This window comes from Lepidochelys kempii, chromosome 2, assembly GCF_965140265.1.
Source record: "Lepidochelys kempii isolate rLepKem1 chromosome 2, rLepKem1.hap2, whole genome shotgun sequence".
Lineage (NCBI taxonomy): Eukaryota > Metazoa > Chordata > Testudines > Cheloniidae > Lepidochelys > Lepidochelys kempii.
Genome location: NC_133257.1, coordinates 152279446 through 152302678, shown reverse-complemented (window position 1 = coordinate 152302678; position 23233 = coordinate 152279446).

The following is a 23233-nucleotide window of genomic DNA, read 5'->3' as shown; positions in this document are numbered from 1 at the left end:
GTCTTTGTCCTGCTTGTGACTTTCCTTGCAAGGCACAGATCATCCTGCTTAAAAGATGTAGAAAATTGAGTATTGAAAAGTATTTTTCAGGTTTTTGTTTAACGGTATTGCAGAATTCTTCTGCTCTATGTATAATAAGGAATCTTATTATCATAATGTATTAGATCTCAGAAATCATTAAATAGTTTGAAATGGATTATAGTCTGCAAGTAGTTAGTAAACCATGAGAATTTGAGGTGGAAGTTTGGTAGAAAACTGAAGCCATCCTAGTTCACTTTGATTTCAGTTTTTAATAGGTAGTTTACGAATAGCCTATCACCTGTTTTTTATAAGTAACTATGTTTGACATTTCAATTTAGTTCTTACAGCTTTTAATAAATTTTTTATCTTGTACTCTTCTACAGATAATTTACTTCCCAGTGTTTCTTTGTAATAGGAACTACGATGGAAAAAATGTTCTCATTTATGTGTAAATTTTGTTAACAAACTCATCTGCATAATCACATTTCTGCCCAAGGATTTTGTTGTGTAGTAGCTGGTTTTTAACTTTGAAGGAGGTTGCTGAATTTCTTCAAAAACCTAATTTGGATACAAAAAATCACAGGCTAGTTTAGTTAAAGCTAAAGTTAAAATTTGTTTTGGCAAATCAGCTTTTAAGATAACTAATTAAGAAATTATAAGATAAAGGTACAAAATATTTTGCTTTCATTTAAAAAAAAAAAGAAAATGCAACCCTGGAAGTATTAGCATAATAGGGTATTGGGGTCAGTGGAGAGCCCTAGAAATTATTTTACACTTGACTGTTATTTATGCTTCACCAAAAATCATTTGACTCTATCCTTGTACATTTACCAATTGTAATCTGCAAGGTTTTGTTTCATGTTTAAGGACACTACAAGGACACAATATGTTTATCTGAATCTGTTCATTCTGGCTCAAATCATAAGACTGATTAAGACAGGGTAAGTTTCTTTGACCCTTGTGGGATAGTTTGGAAGGGTGTCTTGTAATAAACCATAAGGATAATTGCAGATGAGCGTAGCACATTCTGTTATCACTCTTTTTCATAAAATGAAAGTAACTTTCTAATACAGTTTACTAACATAGAAATCATTGTGTAGAGTATCATATCATATCATAGAATCATAGAATATCAGGGTTGGAAGGGACCCCAGAAGGTCATCTAGTCCAACCCCCTGCGCAAAGCAGGACCAATTCCCAGTTAAATCATCCCAGCCAGGGCTTTGTCAAGCCTGACCTTAAAAACCTCTAAGGAAGGAGATTCTACCACCTCCCTAGGTAACGCATTCCAGTGTTTCACCACCCTCTTAGTGAAAAAGTTTTTCCTAATATCCAATCTAAACCTCCCCCACTGCAACTTGAGACCATTACTCCTCGTTCTGTCATCTGCTACCATTGAGAACAGTCTAGAGCCATCCTCTTTGGAACCCCCTTTCAGGTAGTTGAAAGCAGCTATCAAATCCCCCCTCATTCTTCTCTTCTGCAGGCTAAACAATCCCAGCTCCCTCAGCCTCTCCTCATAACTCATGTGTTCCAGTCCCCTAATCATTTTTGTTGCCCTTCGCTGGACTCTCTCCAATTTATCCACATCCTTCTTGAAGTGTGGGGCCCAAAACTGGACACAGTACTCCAGATGAGGCCTCACCAATGTCGAATAGAGGGGAACGATCACGTCCCTCGATCTGCTCGCTATGCCCCTACTTATACATCCCAAAATGCCATTGGCCTTCTTGGCAACAAGGGCACACTGCTGACTCATATCCAGCTTCTCGTCCACTGTCACCCCTAGGTCCTTTTCCGCAGAACTGCTGCCTAGCCATTCGGTCCCTAGTCTGTAGCTGTGCATTGGGTTCTTCCGTCCTAAGTGCAGGACCCTGCACTTATCCTTATTGAACCTCATCAGATTCCTTTTGGCCCAATCTTCCAATTGGTCTAGGTCCTTCTGTATCCTATCCCTCCCCTCCAGCGTATCTACCACTCCTCCCAGTTTAGTATCATCCGCAAATTTGCTGAGAGTGCAATCCACACCATCCTCCAGATCATTTATGAAGATATTGAATAAAACCGGCCCCAGGACCGACCCCTGGGGCACTCCACTTGATACCGGCTGCCAACTAGACATGGAGCCATTGATCACTACCCGTTGAGCCCGACAATTTAGCCAGCTTTCTACCCACCTTATGGTGCATTCATCCAGCCCATACTTCCTTAACTTGCTGACAAGAATACTATGGGAGACCGTGTCAAAAGCTTTGCTAAAGTCAAGAAACAATACATCCACTGCTTTCCCTTCATCCACAGAACCAGTAATCTCATCATAAAAGGCGATTAGATTAGTCAGGCATGACCTTCCCTTGGTGAATCCATGCTGGCTGTTTCTGATCACTTTCCTCTCATGCAAGTGCTTCAGGATTGATTCTTTGAGGACCTGCTCCATGATTTTTCCAGGGACTGAGGTGAGGCTGACTGGCCTGTAGTTCCCAGGATCTTCCTTCTTCCCTTTTTTAAAGATTGGCACTACATTAGCCTTTTTCCAGTCATCCGGGACTTCCCCGGTTCGCCACGAGTTTTCAAAGATAATGGCCAGTGGCTCTGCAATCACAGCCGCCAATTCCTTCAGCACTCTCGGATGCAACTCGTCCGGCCCCATGGACTTGTGCACGTCCAGCTTTTCTAAATAGTCCCTAACCGCCTCTATCTCCACAGAGGGCTGGCCATCTCTTCCGCATTTTGTGATGCCCAGCGCAGCAGTCTGGGAGCTGACCTTGTTAGTGAAAACAGAGGCAAAAAAAGCATTGAGTACATTAGCTTTTTCCACATCCTCTGTCACTAGGTTGCCTCCCTCATTCAGTAAGGGGCCCACACATTCCTTGGCTTTCTTCTTGTTGCCAACATACCTGAAGAAACCCTTCTTGTTACTCTTGACATCTCTGGCTAGCTGCAGCTCCAGGTGCGATTTGGCCCTCCTGATAACATTCCTACATGCCCGAGCAATATTTTTATACTCTTCCCTGGTCATATGTCCAACCTTCCACTTCTTGTAAGCTTCTTTTTTATGTTTAAGATCCGCTAGGATTTCACCATTAAGCCAAGTTGGTCGCCTGCCATATTTACTATTCTTTCGACTCATCGGGATGGTTTGTTCCTGTAACCTCAACAGGGATTCCTTGAAATACAGTAGAATCAGTATATACTGTAATATTCCTTGAAATACAGTAGAATCAGTCTTATTGATTGTGAAGAATGGTACACATAATATAGACAAAAATAATAATTTCAGGTTTTTAAATGTAAAAATACTCGTGTCCAATTGTCATAAAAATTGCATAAAAATAAACCTAAAACTTTTCTAAGGCAGATGTAGTAGTATATGGCTTCATAGAATCATATGAACTGGAAGGGACCTGAAGAGGTCATCTAGTCCTGTCCCCTGTACTCATGGCAGGATATGTTTTATTGCGCTTGTTGCTACTTTATTGGGGTTGCTGAGCTAGTAGTTCACACGTTGTGGTTGCACTTGGAGACAAAAGGTATTAGAACTGTATTAGTCTGGTGGATATGTTTTGGTTACCTTCTGGTATCCCGTATTCCAGAACAGTAAGGGTGTCATACTCATAAACAGATTTGGAGAATTTTGGGCGTACTTCTGGCCAGAGAAAATGATGGTGATTGGAAAGATAATCTCCTACTTCTGAGGAGAAGGCTTAATATAAACTTTCAGTATTTTCTAGTTTCAAATTACAGGAAATTTCCAATGATCATCCCGACTCAGTCAAGTAGCCGTATCAGTCAGTCTTCAGCTCTGAGCGTGAGTCCAACAGATTTGTTGTAGTTATGCTTTTTTCATTTTTTTAAACCTCTCTGCTGGGCATTCACTGCTTCAGATTTCAGTTCTTTATCTGCAGAGAGTTCTGAGTATTGAGCAGAGATTTTGATTTAACATCAACAGGGCAGATTACTTAAAATTATCAATAGATGTCCTCTACTATTCTAGGACATTTAGGAATGGGTCTTGTCATTTCTGCAACATTCATTCAGTGGTACCAAATTGCCTTGACAAAATGTCAACTTCAGGTGCATCTTTTCTTGGATAACACACAATGAGAATATTGTATCTCTGAAGCTAGAAAACCTATACAACCTAGTGTATGCTGTAGATTATTTTTAAAGAAGAGATTAAATCAATATATGGTTGCATACTGTAACATGGCAAATATATATATGGTGATTAAAGTACAGTTACAAATACAATTGCACTTATTTTATTGATGCATAATATTCCTTTGTTGTGACTGACTTGAATATGTAACATACTGATCAGCCTTTCTATAGCAGAACAACACCAAGTCCATTCTCAGATTAATCTGCTTGTGGGCCCTTTGTTAGAAGCATTTTATTTCCTACATATTCAGGGGAATTAAGTCAAAATGTTTATTTGAAATGGATTCCTTGTCCTGCTTCAGTAATTGTTGCATCTGTGCATTGATTTCAGACTCATTTGGGGCAAGTTTGGTCAAATAGTTGATCACATCAAAAATTGTCCTTATGGCTAGGTATACACTTGGAGCTGGAGCATGATTCCTAGCTCGAGTAGACATACTTGTGCTAGCTTGATGAGAGCTAGAATGCTAAAATAAAAGTGTAGCCATGGTAGCATGGGCAGCGTTGAGTGGCAGCATGGACTAGCCACCCCGAGTAAAATATTCAATAATTTTCTTGAATATTTTTCATTACTTTTTTCCAGTTCAATTGCAAAGTGATCTGGAGAGATCAGAGTAGTGAGTACTTTAAGGAAATTGAGTACTAATTACACCCAGAGAGAGGAAATAACCAGTCCAAATACAAAATGGAGGGATGTAACAAATAGCTGAAACCACAGTATTAGAACTGGGTAAGAGAGTCAGATGGTTTGGCTCATGAAAAAATACCTAAATAAATGAGTAACAATATAGAAAATTTGACAGTGATATCCATGTGATAAATTACACTTATCATACATCTTTGACCTCATCATGTGCACTTGCCCAAAATTCTGTCTTCCCCAGGACTGTTACTGATATTCCAGATTTCTGAGTTACCTTAAAAAAAAGCAAACAAGCACCTTTCAGGGAAATACATTTTTCTTTCCCCTTCAAATGTGGAATCCCTCTGTCCCTGTGCCCTCTACAGCACTTCCACCCTCACCCCCTGCAGTCATGTATCCACTGTGTACATTATCTGTACTCAGAGTCAGGATAACCACCCGTGGCTTATTTCTCCAGTGTACGGCCTCCCTGTTGATTTCATACATAAATGGATATCCATTGTGTTAGCTTACAATGCTCAATTTATATCTCAACAGAGAGACGGGTTAATAAACCTCCCTGGTCTGACAGAGACATTTCACAAGGTTATTAATAACCAGTGTGACCCTGGGTTTTATTTAACACCTCACCTGACATTCTTCGGTGAACCAGAATGTACATACCAGACTCAGGACATTCTATAACCCCCTTGCTAGGCAGCATTAAGGGGTTCTTGCGTCATCACAACCGACATAAATATAAATAATTTTCTTTTTAAAGAATACACTGGACTGAGGTGCAGGATGGAAAATGTTTCATCTTGAATCAATTACGGGTTTAAGATCCAGTAGCTGAACACACATGAGGTTTAGATACTAGTGAAAAGCAACAATTCAAAGATGTGATTTTTAAAAAATGGAGTCTGATGTTAGGCTTCTAAATTCATCTTTAGGAATCTAAATAAGTGACCTGATTTTCAAAAATGGTAGCTGCTAGGTGTTCACCACTTCTGAAAACTAGGTCCTTTATTCTGGTACCTAAGATTTAGGAGCCTTATTTTAGGTTCCTATTTTTTTTTAAATGTTGGCCAACATTTTTAAGCATGAGTGCCAAAAATAGACCCTAAAATCTATATCTCGGCTCTGTAATGGGAAGTTCTTTCTCAAACACCCTTGTAATGCCAAAACAGGTATACCTGCCTCAGTTTTCCCTTGGTATGGCCATAAAAGGAACACAGTCTCTCTCAATGTCCAATTCAAAAGTCCACACGTAGGTATAATTAGTTCTTGTGCATATACAATAGTCCACAGAAACTTCATGATAAAACTCCTTTCCCCAAAATACAACAGAATTACAGAAGTTTTGCATAACCCCTCCTGAGACATCATTTCAAGCTCACTCTCTGAGAGTTTATCTCCAGTCTCTTCCCAGACTCTTTCTGCCTTTGTTTCAGGGCTCCACTCTCCAAATCTCCTATGTGAAATTTTCCAGATTCGCTTCTCTCTCAGAACAGTTCTCCAGTTTCCTGAGTCAGGTTTCCTGCAAGAGGGATCCCCACATTGTTCCACTCCATAGGCATCATCACCTGTGAGTCCTGCTCCTGCTCAGGGAGCCACCTTCCAGGACCAAAGCCCTTGTCCGTGGGTTCAACTTCTCATAGCCCTCACCCAGGTGTGCTATTAAGGGGCTTCCTACCATGTTCCACTCACCCAGGCCTGTGAGACCTACTGTTGCCTCTAGGATTCACCGACCAGCTTCAACCCTCTAGTTTTGGGCTTGGCTTCCCCTAATCCGGCTGGTTCTGCCCTTTGTTCCTAGGGGCCTCTGCATGAGCTGTCCTGTAATTCAGCAAGGGATCCCCAGCTATGGCCAGTCCTCCCCTTTCTTCAGCTTTTGTTCTTCCCAAGGGCTCTCTGTACCTGCTGTCCTCTGCTGCTCCAGTTGCTCTTGGGGTCTTGCCTTTTCTCCTCAGGCAGCTGTCATCTGCCCTTTTCTGTCTTTCTCAGACAGCTCTCACCTACCATGTTCTTGATCGCTTGTTGTCTCAATCTCTCTCCAATTTATAGGGCATAGGTGCCTTCTCTCAAGCCAAGTTGGGCAGCAGCTGTTGAATCACAGATGCACTGGACCCTGCGCCTTTTTAAAGGAGCCAGTCATGCTGTGACAGAAATGTAATTCTAAATTCCCTGATTTTTAGAAGTACTGAACACCAGCAAATTCCAGTGAAGTACTGGGGAGCTGCAGCTGTCCAGCATCTTTGAAAATCAGGCTATTTTAATTTAGGTGCTAGAATATGGATTGAGGAAATTAACTTTGTCATGTTGCATAGATTTGAGTCATAAATGGGAGAAGCACATGTCTACCAAGTTCAATAAATAAAGAAATATTTGATATTACTGTAGTATGTCTTTGCACTTTTTGTCCTCCAAATTTTGCTTATTTTAACCAAGAAAGATGAATTTACCTCCCATCTTAAACCATTTGACAAAAAAGTGAGATATGTCAGCTGTTTGTTGCACTCTGAAGCAGTACTTCTTTAGAATTATCTTCTTCACCACTTATCTGCTGTGTAATATACTATACTAGACATATGATTTTAAAATTCACTCACAGAGCTGGGTCATGTATAAGACCTGCTATGTGGTCTTTGGACACAAAGAACACCGCTGTCATATAGGGGTTGCAATGCAGTGAAATGTGAAGAGCTAAAATCCTCCAGAAGAATGTGTAAGAAATAAGTTAAAAACAGACTTGAGTTGAACCTAAAGGGAATGGGGTCACCCTTATTAATATAAATTAATTGATACAGTATATATAAGGAGAGGACATAAAGTTTACCATACTGTTCATGCCTGGAACAGCTCAACACATCCACTATTCTGTATCTACTTGGAAAAGCGTCTTAACTCTCCTCCACCTGCATTATATATATTAGTCTTATGATAAGTATCATTACAACAAGCATTACAATGTGCATGAATAGAATACACAGTAGGCAGTTTGGGGACGCATTCGTCATTGATCACTAGAACCACATTGGATAGCTGAAGAGATAACAAACCTTTTTGATGAATTATACCCAGTGCGGTAATGCATGGTTTTATAATAAATAAAGACAAGAAACTAAAAACGCTGATTTTATTTACCGCCTAGATCACTAGAAAACAACCAAACAAAATAATAAATTCTTTAATGGAAGACTAAATGATTGATGGCTATGAAATATGCATTCTTCACTACGGAGGTGTATGAATGATACATTTAGAAACACTTTTATTTTTGTATTCATAATTTCCCCTTAAATGTAATGCCACATGTGATTAGAAAAATGAATTGGCAATGAGAAAATACACCAACACGGATTCAGCAGAGCACATATTTAACTTTAAGCATGTAGTTAATTCTATACATATTCAGCAAAGCACTTAGGCCCCAATTCTTGAAAAGCATTTGTTAGCCAATATATCTATATCGCTAGAAGTCTTTGTATTCTTTATACCTAAGTTCAGGAGTATCATGTTTCCAGACATACATGTGTACTCTGCTAAGCTTATAATGAAAATGAACTTTGTATAAGCCAGTTACTTATACTTTCAGAAACAAATGTATGATAGTGCAATAGGTTCAGCTTGCATACTGTGTCAGGGAGAAGATGGATGATTTTGTTGTCGTGATCAAGAGGTAATCTGTACCATGTCTGTACTGAGTTCTGGAAAGCGGTGTTCAAAATAAAACATGGGTAAGAACTGGGTGTGGCCTTCTTTTGGTGGCAAGCCAGGGTAGTATATAACGAGCAGGAGTGAGCCCATAATTTTGGGCCAAATTGACTCCTTTGAGACTCTGCTTCCCAAATTGGATTGGTAACATATTAACCAATTTCCCCCCCATGTTGTGCTGTTTTGTTTTTGACTAATAAAGTTGATTGAGCTTTGGTTATTTGACCTAATCAATAATTTAAATTAGGGCTATCAATTGATCACAGTTAATTCACGTGATTACGTAAAAAAAATTAATCACGATTAAAAACGATTAAAAAAATGAATTGCTTTAAATCGCACTTATAACAATAGAAAACCAATTGAAATTTATTAAATATTTTTGGAAGTTTTTCTACATTTTCAATATTGATTTCAATTATAACACAGAATACAAAGTACACAGTGCTCACTTTGTATTATTATTTTTGATTACAGATACATGCACTGTAAAAATGATAAACAAAAGAAATAGTATTTTTCAATTCACCTCATACAAGTACTGAAGTGCAATCTCTTTATCATGAAAGTGTAACTTACAAATGCAGATTATTTTTAGTTAAATAACTGCACTCAGAAACAGAACACTGTAATACTTTAGAGCCTACAAGTCCACTCAGTCCTATGTTTTATTCTGTCAATTGCTAAGACAAACAAGTCTCTTTACATTGATGGGAAATACTGCTGCCTGTTTCTTATTTACGTCACTTGAAAGTGACAACAGGCACGGGAAGAATTAGTAGGGGAAGCAAAAGTGGATGGGAATCTCGGAGGCAGTGACCATGAGTTGGTTGAGTTCAGGATCCTGACACAGGGAACAAAGGTAAGCAGCAGGATACGGACCCTGAACTTCAGGAAAGCAGACTTCGACTCCCTCAGGGAACGGATGGGTAGGATCCCCTGGGGGACCAACATGAAGGGGAAAGAGGTCCAGGAGAGCTGGCTGTATTTCAAGGAATCCCTGTTGAGGTTACAGGGACAAACCATCCCGATGTGTCGAAAGAATAGTAAGTATGGCAGGCGACCAGCTTGGCTTAACGGTGAAATCCTAGCAGATCTTAAGCATAAAAAAGAAGCTTACAAGAAGTGGAAGGTTGGACATATGACCAGGGAAGAATATAAAAATATTGCTCGGGCATGTAGGAATGAAATTAGGAGGGCCAAATCGCACCTGGAGCTGCAGCTAGCGAGAGATGTTAAGAGTAACAAGAAGGGTTTCTTCAGGTATGTTGGCAACAAGAAGAAAGCCAAGGAAAGTGCAATGAATGAGGGAGACAACCTAGTGATGGAGGATGTGGAAAAAGCTAATGTACTCAATGCTTTTTTTGCCTCTGTCTTCACGAACAAGGTCAGCTCCCAGACTGCTGTGCTGGGCATCACAACATGGGGAATAGATGGCCAGCCCTCTGTGGAGAAAGAGGTGGTTAGGGACTATTTAGAAAAACTGGACGTGCACAAGTCCATGGGGCCGGATGAGTTGCATCTGAGAGTACTAAAGGAACTGGCGGCTGTGATTGCAGAGCCATTGGCCATTATCTTTGAAAACTTGTGGCGAACGGGGGAAGTCCTGACTGGAAAAAGGCTAATGTAGTGCCAATCTTTAAAAAAGGGAAGAAGGAGGATCCTGGGAACTACAGGCCAGTAAGCCTCACTTCAGTCCCCAGAAAAATCATGGAGCAGGTCCTGAAAGAATCAATCCAGAAGCACTTACATGAGAGGAAAGTGATCAGGAACAGTCAGCATGGATTCACCAAGGGAAGGTCATGCCTGACTAATCTAATTGCCTTCTATGATGAGATTACTGGTTCTGTGGATGAAGGGAAAGCAGTGGATGTATTGCATCTTGACTTTAGCAAAGCTTTTGACATGGTCTCCCACAGTATTCTTGTCAGCAAGTTAAAGAAGTATGGGCTGGATGAAAGCACTATAAGGTGAGTAGAAAGTTGGCTAGATTGTCAGGCTCAACGGGTAGTGATCAATGGCTTCATGTCTAGTTGGCAGCCGGTGTCAAGTGGAATGCCCCAGGGGTCGGTCCTGGGGCCGGTTTTGTTCAATATCTTCATAAATGATCTGGAGGATGGTGTGGATTGCACTCTCAGCAAATTTGCGGATGATACTAAACTGGGAGGAGTGGTAGATACGCTGGAGGGGAGGGATAGGATACAGAGGGACCTAGACAAATTGGAGGATTGGGCCAAAAGAAATATGATGAGGTTCAATAAGGATAAGTGCAGGGTCCTGCACTTAGGACGGAAAAACCCAATGCACAGCTACAGACTAGGGACCGAATGGCTAGGCAGCAGTTCTGCGGAAAAGGACCTAGGGGTGACAGTGGACGAGAAGCTGGATATGAGCCAGCAGTGTGCCCTTGTTGCCAAGAAGGCCAATGGCATTTTCGGATGTATAAGTAGGGGCATAGCCAGCAGATTGAGGGACGTGATTGTTCCCCTCTATTCGACATTGGTGTGGCCTCATCTGGAGTATTGTGTCCAGTTTTGGGCCCCACACTACAAGAAGGATGTGGATAAATTGGAGAGAGTCCAGCGAAGGGCAACAAAAATGATTAGGGGTCTGGAACACATGAGTTATGAGGAGAGGCTGAGGGAACTGGGATTGTTTAGTCTGCGGAAGAGAAGAATGAGGGGGGATTTGATAGCTGCTTTCAACTACCTGAGAGGTAGTTCCAGAGAGCATGGTTCTAGACTATTCTTAGTGGTGGAAGAGGACAGGACAAGGAGTAATGGTCTCAAGTTGCAGTGGGGGAGGTTTAGGTTGGATATTAGGAAAAACTTTTTCACTAGGAGGGTGGTGAAACACTGGAATGTGTTGCCTAGGGAGGTGGTGGAATCTCCTTCCTTAGAAGTTTTTAAGGTCAGGCTTGACAAAGCCCTGGCTGGGATGATTTAATTGGGCAGGGGGTTGGACTAGATGACCTCCTGAGGTCCCTTCCAACCCTGATATTCTATGATTCTATGATTTGCATGGCACTTCTGTAGCCGGCATTGCAAGGTATTTACATGCCAGATATGCTAACCATTCGTATGCCCTTTCATGCTTCAGCCATCATTTCAGAAGACATGCTTCCATGCTGATGATGCTCTTTAAAAAAAAATGTGTCAATTAAATTTCTGACTGTACTCCTTGGGGAGAAAATTGTATGTGTCCTGCTCTGTTTTACCCTCATTCTGCATATATTACACGTTATAGCAGTCTTGGATAATGACCCAGCACATGTTCATTTTAAGAACACTTTAACTGCAGATTTGACAAAATGCAAAGAAAGTACCGATGTGAGATTTCTAAAAATAGCTACAGCACTCAACCCAAGGTTTAAGAATCTGAAGTGCCTTCCAAAATCTGAGAGGGACGAGGTGTGGAGCATGCTTTTAGAAGTCTTAAAAGAGCAACACTCTAATGAAGAAACTACAGAACCCAAACCACCAAAAAAGAAAATCAACCTTCTGCTGGTGGCATCTGAGTCAGATGATGAAAATGAACACGCATCAGTCCGCACTGCTTTGGATTGTTATCGAGCAGAACCCATCATAAGCATGGAAGCATGTCCTCTAGAATGGTGGTTGAAGCATAAATATCTTGCAACGCCAGCTACAACAGTGCCATGTGAATGCCTGTTCTCACTTTTAGGTGACATTGTAAACAAGAAGCAGGCAGCATTATCTCCTGCAAATTGTAACAAACTTTGTCTGAATGATTGGCTGACCAAGAAGTAGGACTGAGTGGGCTTGTAAGCGCTAAAGTTGTACATTGTTTTATTTCTGAATGCAGGTTTTTTTTTACATAATTTGACATTTGTAAGTTCAACTTTCATGATCAAGAGATTGCACTACAGTATTTGTATGAGGTGAGTTGAAAAATATATATTTTTTTACAGTGCAGATATTTGTAATAAAAATAAATATAAAGTAACACTGTACTCGTTGTATTCTGTGTTGTAACTGAAATTAATATATTTGAAAATGTAGTAATCATTCAGAAATATTTTAAATAAATGGTATTGTATTGTTGTTTAACAGCACAATTAATTGTGCTGTTAATCACGATTATTTTTTTAATCACGCAATTAATTGCAATTAATTTTTTTAATCGCTTGACAACCCTAATTTAAATTGAGCCCTAATATACTTTGGCACATGCTTAAAATTCAGTATGGGCTTAAGTGCTTTTCTGAATTCCAGACTAAGGATGAAAATTCATCCCTGGTTGTAACAACATTGAAATCAATGAATTACACCAGGAATTAATATGGTTCTAAATAAGTTGAAAATATTGGAGGAAGAAGGAAAAAAAAGGATGAAGAAAATGATTAATAATTATTATAGGCAATATTTCTTGTAAAGAATATTTCTGTAATTTATGTGGCAAGATTAAGTTCAGAGCATTTTTTCCAGGTTTTCAAAATTATATGCCAGAAAGGAGGTGGTATAAATTATAGACAGGAATTTGAAAAAGAGAACAAAATACTATACCTGTTTTTCAAATTACACTTGGCATTTAATAAAAGAGCAAAAATAACGATCTACAACAACTCTATACAAGTAATATGAAATAAGATAGCCTCAATTTTTTGAGAAAGCTTGTAGGTTGAAGATGTTTTCAAGTCCCTCAAATGAGTTTTGGCCAAAGAGTGCATCTCTCACTGTGGAAACCAATATATGGAAAATCAGTGAAGTACTCAGTCACAAGGAACAACAGCATCCACAATGACTAATGATGTGCCCAATTTGTGGTTTTAAAAGAAAAACATATTGAGCTATTTTTCATTCAAAAATATCTTTCTTAAAAGGGGGCTTTTCTGTTCCAGTATTTCAAAAGTGACAGAATCAAATTTTGACAGAACTGGTTAAAAAAAATTGCTTTTAGACAGAGACTAATATTGTGCAGCAAAGCTAGTAGATATTAAAGTAGATATAACAGTAATATATCTACCAGATGTGATAATTACAGATTATATTGTGCAAGGTTTATATATTGTATTTTAAAATGTCCATGAAATTTGAACTTTTGGAAATTGCTCTTTCCTCTATTAGTGTGAAATGTTTGGAATCATCTCTGGTATCATTTTTGACCTGTAAGTTTATTTAATAAAAATAGTTTTTAAAAGCACACAGGAGTTTTTTTAAAAACAAACATTTTTAAAAATGTAGGTCACATTTGTGAGTTATTTTGAATAGGTGCACAAGGGCAGAGAACTTGTTACATCACTTTGTTTACTGCTATTTTCAGTTGCTCATAACTTTACAATATTTTAATCTTTCACAATGAAATATTTCATACTTGGTCTCTACCTAAAGGTACTTTTTTCAAGCTTAAGCAAAAATGGCTTGGCCATTTTTGAAAAAAGAAGAGTAAAAACATGCACTTTCCCCAATATAAAAATGTGCATTATTACTGTAAACAGTTGGGACTGAAATTTGGCATGCAAATAGTCCTCACTGTGGAAATGTGCTGGAAATAACTGTTTTTTATTTGTCAGTTAATAGCTTATGAAAATCATGAGCTTTCTTATGTGTAGATTTTCTAAGCATTTTATTTCTTAAGGGCTTGATCCCAGCATCCGTTGATGTAATTGGTGTAGCTCCCATTGACTTCAGTGGAGCGGGATCAGATACCAAGCTAGTGAACTGCACAGCTACAGGTTGCTTTATGGCACATTTGCGTGCTGCTTAGCTTTTTATGCATAGAACTCGTGTATTCTGAGGGATCTTTTTCCAAATGTTCACGGAACCATAGAATCTGGTAAAACAGATCTTCATCCAGTGCTCCTGTCATGGTACATTCTGCACCAAAATGTCCCCTTAGCTTAAAGCTGGGGACCAGAATGGAAGAATTTGAGTTCTGTCCTAAGCTCTTCTACTGACTGAAGCCTTTAAGTGAAACCTCACCCCATGATCATGTGTAAGTAGCTCAGTTGTATAGGTGTCCTTCGTTAACAACATCTGTAAAATAGAAGTAGTGATGTTTTTCTGCCTCCTAAGAGATGTGTTAGAGGGATTATCATCTACTAAACCAAGATCTGATTTTTTTAAAAAGAAAAATAATTCTTCAGAAGTTGACTTTTATAAACCATTACAGATTTAGCAGTGAATTGACAATATTGTGACATTATAGTTTATGCAAAAGTGTTTAGCATATCAATGTTAAGATTAATCAGTTTCTGAACATTTGGAACACCTTGATAAAATCACTTTCACCATTTGTCAGACTTTGGACTAAGAATACAAATTTTTGGAACATTCTGTAAGAATTTGAATGATTTAATGTGTTAGAAAATTGGAGACAAGGATTAGAAAGTGGAAAAGATTAATATTGGGAAACATATTTATTATGGAAAAAGACATTAATACATTGAAAATTCCAATATACCTATGTGAAAATATTTTACATTTTTAGGGCTGTCAATTAATCACTGTTAACTCATGCGATTAACTAAAAAAAAAGTAAATGTGATTAAAAAATAATCATGATTAATCGCACTGTTAAACTATAGAATACCAATTGAAATTTATTAAATATTTTTGGACATTTTTCTAAATTTTAAAATATATCTGTTTCAAATACAACACAGAATACAAAGTGTACAGTACTCACTTTATATTATTTTTATTACAAATATTTGCACTGTAAAATGATAAACAAAAGAAATAGTATTTTTCAATTCACTTCATACAAGTACTGGAGTGTAATCTCTTTATCATGAAAATGCAACTTAGAAATGTAGAGTTTTTTGTTACATAACTGCACTCAAAAACAAAACAGTATAAAACTTTAAATCCATCAAGTCCACTCAATCATACTTCTTGTTCAGCCAATCGCTCAGAGAATCATAGAATCATAGAATCATAGAATATCAGGGTTGGAAGGGACCTCAGGAGGTCATCTAGTCCAACCCCTGCTCAAAAGCAGGACCCATACCCAATTAAATCATCCCAGCCAGGGCTTTGTCAAGCCTGACCTTAAAAACTTCTAAGGAAGGAGATTCCACCACCACCACCATCAAACAAGCTTGTTTACATGTATGGGTAAAAATGCTGTCTGTTTCTTATTTACAACGTCACCTGAAAGTGAGAACAGGAGTTCTCATGGCAGTGTTGTAGTTGGCGTTGCAAGATATTTACATGCCAGATGCGTTAACGATTCATATGCCTCCTCATGCTTCAGCCATAGTTCCAGAGGAGATGTTTCCATGCTGATGATACTCGTAAAAATAAATAATGCGTTAATTAAATTTGTGACTCAACTTTTTGGGGGGATAATTGTATGTCTCCTGCTCTCTTTTACCCGCATTCTGCCATCTATTTCATGGTGTAGTAGTCTTGGATGATGACTCAGCACATGTTGTTCATTTTAAAAACACTTTAACTGCAAATTTGACAAAATGCAAAGAAGATACCAATGTGAAATTTCTAAAAATAGCTACAGCACTTGACCCAAGATTTAAGAATCTGAAGTGCCTTCCAAAATCTGAGAGGGACGAGGTGTGGAGCATGCTTTCAGAAGTCTTAAAAGAGCAACACTCGGATGCAGAAACTACAGAATCCAAACCACCAAAAAAAGAAAATCAACCTTTTGCTGGTGGCATCTGACTCAGATGATGAAAATGAACATGCATCAGTCTGCACGGCTTTGAATTGTAATAGAGCATAACTCATCATCAGCGTATGGACACATATCTTCTGGAATGTGGTTGAAGCATCAAGGGACATATGGATCTTTAGTGCATTTGGAACATAAATATATTGCAAAGCCAGCTACAACAGTGCCACGTGAACGCCTGTTCTCACTTTCAGGTGACACTGTAGATGTAAACAGAGTATGAATGAGCTCTCCCGTGACATCTAGTGCTGAGCTGTGGAAAGAGACTTCAGGAGCTGATCTCATTTGCATGGACACGTCCACCCTGCCTAGGTGCTCAGCATGATGGGATTGTTTGCCCAAATGATCACTTGTGGCTAGCGTAGGATCCCCAGTCTCCTTGTTATTGGGGAAGGAGTAATAAAGGGCTGTTATTCTTGTTGTGTGAACCGAGGCAGCAGAAATGTACCTGGCATACCGCAATGGAGGGACTCACCCTCAACTGAATGGCACTCACTAGGCAGGGGACATGTGTTCTAAAGCCCAATGAGTTGAGAGAGGCTGGAGACATCATTTCACCCTTCCTCTTGCCACAGTAAAATAAAAGAGCTAATTTAGACTAAATTGAGAGTTTTGTTACAAGTAAGCGGCTAGCAGGGTGACTGGCAGAGAGGTAGTGGCAAGTGGCAAGCAGGCTGAGTGGACAGCAGGCACCTAGCAGAGAGGCGTGGTGAGTGGTCAGCAGGGTGGCTGATGGAGAGGTGTGGCGAGCGGCCAGCAGTTTGGCTGGTGGAGAGGGCCAGAGCAGAGCCCCACAGAGAGGCACGGCAGTCGGCCGTTGGGGCAGTGAGTGAGTGCCCAAGCAGAGGAGCATGTAAAGTGCATCCTTACCCACCTCTTCCACACAGGGTGGGAGATGAACTCTGTGGATGAACCTCTGAACTCTGGGGCTGCATGGGCCAAGGACAGCAACTGTGAGTGGGGTTCAGAGAAGGGATGGGCATGCTAAAGGGACATCTGGGTTACTGGACTTAAGAACCTGAGGGGAAAAGGACACTGCCCAACTTACTTGGGGGTGGGTATTTTGCTCATGGTTTATGTTTATGAACTTTAGCTGCTGTGTTTTCCCAAATAAAGGCTGAGTTACTTCCCTCCTTTTATTAAAAGGTTTTGCTACACTCAGACTCTGTGCTTGCAAGAGGGGAAGTATTGCCTCACAGATGCACCCAGGGGGTGGTGTGTAATTCTCCCAGGTCACTGGGTGGGGGCTTGAGCCAGTTTTGTGTTCTATTATTGAAAAGGAACCCCTAGATACTGAACCCAGCCATTGTTGCTACTGGCTCCACCTGACAGAAGAGTTACCGGACTCCTTGTTTTTGTGGATACAGACTAACACGGCTACCCCCTAATAATAAACAAGAAGAGGCAGCATTATCTTCTGCAAATGTAAAGAAACTTGTTTGTCTGAGTGATTGGCTGAACATGAAGTAGAACTGATTGGACTTTCGGCTCTAAAGTTTTACATTGTTTTATTTTTGAATGCAGTTATTTTTTGTGCATAATTCTAAATTTTTTAAGTTGCACTTTCATGATAAAGAGGTTGCACTACAGTACTTGTATGAGGTGAATTGAAAAATGCTATTTCTTTTGTTTTTACAGTGCAAATATTTGTAATAAAAATAAATATAAAGTGAGCACTGTACACTTTGTATTCTGTGTTGTAATTGAAATCAATATGTTTGAAAATATAGAAAACATCCAAATATTTAAATAAATGGTATTGTATTATTGTTTAACAGCATAATTAATAGCTATTAATTTTTAATTGCATGATTAATCACAATTAATTTTTTTAATCCCTTGACAGCCCTAAAAGATTTGTCTCCAAATGCACATCAGAGAAGCCTCATGGCTGCTTTAACTTTTTCTGGCTTGTAATCATCATTTACGAGCTCATACATAAGTGAGGATTCTTCCTCCTCTGCCACCACCTTCTTTTACACCTTCAGCATTCCCCATATCATGTGGAGAACAAGTACTAGATGTCATAGAATAGATAGGTCCAAATATGTGGGTTTACACCACCTGGGGATTCCCCTACATAAGAATAATTCTCAGCAGCCCCTTTAAACAGCATTAAGTTCCCTGTAGGCAACTGGAACAGTGCAAAGGGGACTTAGTGTAGGATAGGATTTGGCCTGATATGTACTCTACTGTAACTTACTGAATACATGGTTGTATAAGAAATTTAAATTTGTATTATTGTTTATATTATTATTGCATATTATTGAAAAGTTAGCTTTAACATAACACATCACCCAAAACATATAATTTACAGATTGAAATTTGGGCACACCGTTAAAGTTGGCTGGATTTTTTTGTTTAAAAAAATAAAATACCAGACCAATATTTTTCCATTAGCCACATAGTGTACAGAACTGGCAGAATCATTTATGAACATACTCATCTAAAATATAATCAATGAGTTCTATAATTATTTTTAATAAATTACTAGAATTAAAAAAAATCCATTTTCTTTCCAGGTCTGCTAATTTTTCACCGTGTACTATAAGGCTGGGATTTTGAGAAGTAAACAAAGAGCTAATCCTATAGTGCATGCATTAAAATACTCATAATTTAAAAACTATTAAACCAAATATCTCTCCTTTCTTAGATCTCATTAAGAGCTGCAAAAAATTCATGTTTGAACCAAACTGGCTAAGCTAGGTGTGCATAAAATTTCTAAATGGAACACATAGGAGAATCACTGAAATGAAATAGTAGAAAGATTTTTTTGTTTGTTTTTTGTCTGTTTTTTTAAACTTTTCAAACTAGATTTCTTTTGGGCAGAGACCACACATGAATCATTTCAGCCCCACATTATTTTGTTACAAAAAGTTATAAGCAACTGAAAACTGGGTTAATAATGCAAGTTGTATTTCATCCTTAATTATAGTGAGAGCTACCACTTTTGTTATAATATATTTAACTATTTAAATATATGTAACAGTATATGGTACAGCATGTTTACAGTTAATAAATGCAGGTACATGGAACAGCAGCTGTGATTAATATCATAAAATTCTCTCAATATTTTTCGAGAAGAAAAAAAATTGTACTCTGTGCCTACCTAATTGTTAACCAGTTGTCTACACATAACATCTGTTTACATTAGTTATGTAATTGCTGTGATAATAAGCTCATTGATTTAGTATCTAAGGAAATAATCAGTCAGGACATCACATTTGTCTTGCTTTATTTGACAGCCCATCTTCCACACTGAATAGACAATGTCAATTCTTGCCATTGTTTCAGAGAAATGGAGTAGCAGCAAAAACAGAAAGCTCTGTTCCTCCCCCACACCAACCATTACCATAAAAAATGTTTGCTGCACCTAACTGATATTGAATAAGTTTAATTTCAGTAGTGGCACAAGACCAACACACCCTAACATAGGAAAATGTTATTTCTTTTGTCATCTGAAACATCTGAGTTTTATCTCCCCATTAATTTTTAAAATTAGCAGCAATCAGGAGAAGGATTGTAACACAACTGAAAGGAGAAGTACAAAGAAGAGCCAGCTGACAATAGATGAGTTTTGCTTAGCTGAACTGTCAATGAGTTACTCTTTTTTTCTTAGCCTTTCTGTGGAGGAATATAATGAAAAACATCTGAACAGGAGTGAAGAATCACATTACAAGACAGTCAGTCTTGTGTACAATTGGATTCCCTTCTCAAAAATAAACACCAAAGGGGGGAAAAAATCAATCAGGTGGTGTTGAAATAAATGAGGAACACTTCCAATTCTCAGACTTTCTTGCCTTTATTGTACATAGTCAGTGTCCTTAAAATTTCCTTGCTCCTACAATCCCATTTACCACAATCTTTCCCAAAGGTCTGGCCCATAAAAAGAGGTTTGATTTGAGTTGCTAGGTCAATGGCTGAAATCACTGAGGGCCAGATTGTCTTTAGCCCTTGAATGAGCACCCAGGTTGGGGCATAAGGAGTCTAACTCCTCCATTTGTATGGGCCACACTAAGGACAAGGTCAATCGCTGTCCTTGCACAGAGGAGAACTAAGTGACTGTTCTCTCTGTGCACCCCTGATGTCACACCTTGTCCATAGGGGCAGGGAGCTGTGGGCAGGAGGAGAACTAAGACTTATACACTCCCCTTGGGAAGGTACAGCTCTGTGGTGCCCTTTTCTTAGAATAGCATCTAAGTGGCACAAGTTATCCTGTGTTATATAACATAAATTTTGCTGTTGCTATATGGCACCAGTATTTTCCAAGACAGTTTACTTTTGGAGGTCTTCTTAGAGATCCTGCTACTACTAAGTATTCCTTAGCTCTGTACTTAGTGGTTTCTATTCATCCACCTCAAAACATTTTAGGAAGGAAGGCGAGAATCATCCCCCTTTTAAGAGTAAGGTCTGTTGATGTGTTGAATCTAGTGTGTGCCATAGAATGTTTTTCTCCGAAAAATCAACTGAGAAAAGAAATTCAGTTGACTTGTGGCTTGACTTAACAAAAAAGCTCAGTTTTTCCTCTCGTCTGCTTGGTCTTTTTTATTTCAGGTGGAAGGATACTTCCAGTTTAGAAGGGTAAAAAAACCCCAAAGATATGGAAAGTGAGCCCTTATCATTAAGAGTATTAATTACCTATGCTATAGTTGTACTTACAATATGAGAGCAAGCAAAGACAGGTTGTTCTTTGTTTCCAAACCAGATGCAGAGTAACAGAAGTGCGACCTCACAGCTAATCTAAATTCTGAATTCCGGCAGGCTGACAGCTGGTCCCTTTCTGTTGATTAAGAAACATTGAAAAACATTTTTTTTTTGGTTCTTCTTGCTTCTGCAAAAAGCCTTTCTGGCAGCTCACAAATGTAAACTCAAAAATCAACTCCTGCCACCCAGTGATTTTAACACTGAATAAAGGGATGCTAAATCGAAGCAGGGAGGAGGAGTTTGGATAATACACTATAGGGGGCATAATCGTAAATCATGTATTTATTGATGTATCATGAACAATGCCAGTGACAGCTGTAAAACATCCCAGTTTTCTCCATAACTCCACTGGACAGAAAGCTTAAAGGTCTATTCAAATCCAGTCTTTGCTCATCAGACAAATGAAGTTTATTCAGTTGCTGTCCCCTTGGGATCTGTGGCAGAACTGTGAGCTGACACAGATCCAGACCCCTTTCTGTTCTACATCAGGAGGGAAATCTGTGTTTCTCTTTTAATATTCACGGGTGTGTTTTCTATCTCTTGGTGTTCCTCCATCTCTTACAGTGAGATTTAAACGAAGACATCACACATTCTTAAAAATAAAAAAGATTGAAAAGTCTGGTTGCTTATCAGGCATCACATGACTTCAGACAATGCACTGCCTTTGATCCAAATGAACTCCAGTCACTCCAGAGGATATCAATGTGCATCTAGGATAGCATCAGGCTCAGTGTGTTTGGAGGACCTTCAGGTGGACTCAAATAATTATTTACCTCCATAATTCTATTACCCCTTAGAATGGAGGGAAGATTTGGCAACATCTGATGAAATATTGAGTCTCTGTCCCTGCAACATCATATTTCACATTACTGCCTCCTGATGTGCTACTTTGTGGAATACAGTCCAACCATGCAATTCTGAGTATGGATAGATCATATATGTTGAAAGTGTGGCCATCAGCAAGGGATCCAGTATGTTTATATGTAGTACTTAAAGTATATTGAGATTAATAATATAAATACCCACATAATATCTGCTTGTCAACAAATAAAGCCAGATTATTTTTCACATTTCGGTTGTTCACTTTTCCCCTAAAATGGCACCAGGTGAAGACAGGTGCAGCCACACTCACAAAAGCTGGCAGTCCGTTTTTTCTGCACTAGCTGAATTTTTCACCAGAAATCTAAAATACCTCGGGCATTACATAGTTGCTGACTCCTCTTCCCTTGTGAATTTCCTCAACTGTATGGAATAGAAGCCTGTCTTAAAAGTCTATTTTCCATTGACCCAGACTCATGTAGTGATTGGTTTGCAGTGAATAAATCACTGAGGCCTGGATTTCCTCTGCCCCTCCAAAAATCTTCAGCTTGACTTGCCTCATCACTGGCTCCCACCAGAAAAAAGGAGACACTCTCCAGTCAGAGGCAGCGGCAACCAAGACTGCTCCCTTTCTTCCTTTTATTGTATGTCATGAAGGCTTCTGTGTCGGAAGGCTTTCCTCTTGCTGCTGAACAGATCTAATGTTCTTTGACCCTTCAAATGTTTTTTTTTTCCTGCAGAGTAGTCCAACGTCATGCTGAAGGATCAGGCAATCCCTAGCAAACCTGAAGTGGTATTAGCTTTAATTGCCTCTCTTGACTCCATGTCTTCCACATATCCCCCAAAAGAGCAAATGGTTGAAAGCTCCATTGCCCCTAGGCTCCATAGCTTAGCTGTCCATAGAGTGCTTAGAACAAGTTGGATTCTTCTCTAAAGGGAATTCGCTCCCCAGCTAAACCATTTGAGCTCCAGCCCAACATGAAAGGAAGATAGGACAAGCCATATATTACAGATAGATAAGAGTACAAAGTTCTCCCTAAACTTTTAGTTCTCCCTAATTTAGAAAAGTAATTTTGTTGTAAGTGGTTCAACTTACAAAAACTCTTCCTTTCCAGAGCCTGGTAACAATTTCAAAAAGTCATTTTGTCAAAATATGCTGTTTTGTCAAAGCCAAAACTTTTTGTGGAGATGCATTGGTTTCAGTGAAGAGTTTGCAAAAAGAAGCTCTCTCCAGTCTTATCCAGGGCTCTTTTATCAGCTCTGACAAAGAGAGAGAAAGAGAGGAATTGAAAACCTGATAAAAATGTTCAAGAGTTTTTGTTTTCATTCTAAAGCAAAACAAAAACAAATTATGAAATCATGAAGGTTGTTGCAAAATGGAATTGTCAACCTCTAGTCAGCTCTAATACTTAGCATATGTTTGAAATCCATTGACTTCAGAGGGATTTAAGCATGTGCTTATGCACCTATTCTGAATAAAGATGCTTCTTTCCTTAATTGGAGTCTTATTTAACTGCCTAAATATCCATTTTTACT